Source organism: Brassica oleracea, chromosome C3, assembly GCF_000695525.1.
Source record: "Brassica oleracea var. oleracea cultivar TO1000 chromosome C3, BOL, whole genome shotgun sequence".
NCBI classification, from domain to species: domain Eukaryota; kingdom Viridiplantae; phylum Streptophyta; class Magnoliopsida; order Brassicales; family Brassicaceae; genus Brassica; species Brassica oleracea.
The window spans coordinates 48980026-48980870 of record NC_027750.1 but is presented as its reverse complement, the minus strand read 5'-3'; positions in this window follow the sequence as shown (position 1 = coordinate 48980870).

Here is an 845-nt window from a genome sequence, read left to right as displayed (position 1 = left end):
GCCAGCTCGCGTCCGTGTGCAACTAGAGGTTCATCTGACTTTGGTGGTCCGGTTCAACCCTACAAAATAAAGGTAATTCGAAATCTGAAAACAAGAATCTAATTTGGTTGTTTTGTAAAGATTGAAACCCTAAAAGATAATCTCTAAAACTAAAAGCCATAGGTTAAATAGATCAATCCCCTATGAGTAAATCGAAGCTCTATAAGTTCGATCTAAACCTAAGATTGATCCATTAATCAATTAAAATCAGAACCTTAAAGGTTTTTGAATCTCAAATCAAATCCCCTTGATCAAAGATCAAAGTTTTCGAAATCCCCTAAAACCCTAATTTTGGAAAATCGGTTTTAATTTTGATTTGAAACTTGAGTGTTTGATTGATCGCCTAGAGCTATGATTAGGATTGTTTTAAAACTTGAATCTTAATCTTGTTTAAACTAAAACCCTAATCTCGAATTTTAAAATTCCTAAAGGCCTTGAAACCTTAAATCTCTCATTACTTAAAGCTTGAAAGATTGATTTAAAGATTTTACATATTGAATGAGAGTTAGATTGCTAGATTATTTAATTCTAAAACCTAATAGATATGCAACTAAAAAATAGGATTGAATGCATCTAGATCCCGTTTTGTATCTGGCCGAGTAGCCTAATACATTGTTCATACTTGTGGCCTTGCGCCCTTGATTGATTAAAAGCCGTGTGGCTTAGTACATATCAAAGTGACCGTGTGGCCTAGTATCCAGATGGTTATATAAACTGGATTGCATCATGATCCGATCCTTAAGATCGTTGTATCTTATAATGGCCGAGAGGTATAAGCATCACAATGCAAAGCCGTATGGCCTAAG